Raw genomic sequence first — 589 nt, 5'->3', positions numbered from 1 at the left:
CTGCAACACAAACGCACAAAAACACAGATCAGTCACGTCAGAGACTCGATAACATTCCTTCAAAACCAGATGCTGCTTCTTAAACTTGCATTGAGGCACATTTTTGGTACCGATGTCGAATAGAATCACATTTCATTTCAAAAACATCACAATTTCTGTTGTATTTATCACATATTACATTGTCAACATTGTCTCACTGTCTCATTGTCTCGGAGCGCGGAGCTGCTCCCAGGGGGATGCACCCACCATATCCTCCATCCACTGGCTGAGGGTGGGTGTCAAATCTCAGCTCATTGGGAGGAGGAGGAGGAGGCGGAGACGGACGCTGGGGTGGAGGGTTGGGTGTGTCTCCCAACATTTCCCCATCCATTTCTTCGACTTTTTCAACAGTTTTTTGAGTTGAGACACAATATCAATATTTAATTTTATTGACAACTAGTAGTTCATAGACGTGTGTGTTTAGGGAGTCTATCTGAGTTATGGCAACTGAAAACTACTAAAAATGACTGCTTCTGCGTTTGAAAACAACACGTTCAAACCTTGCTAAAATAAAACTCCCTATTTCAGTACTCACCTGCTGCTTTCACTG

Source organism: Seriola lalandi, unplaced genomic scaffold (genome assembly GCF_002814215.2).
Source record: "Seriola lalandi dorsalis isolate HSWRI2012SDOR001 ecotype SW California unplaced genomic scaffold, Sedor1 jcf7180002054979, whole genome shotgun sequence".
NCBI lineage: Eukaryota > Metazoa > Chordata > Actinopteri > Carangiformes > Carangidae > Seriola > Seriola lalandi.
Note: the sequence above shows the minus strand (reverse complement) of the source record.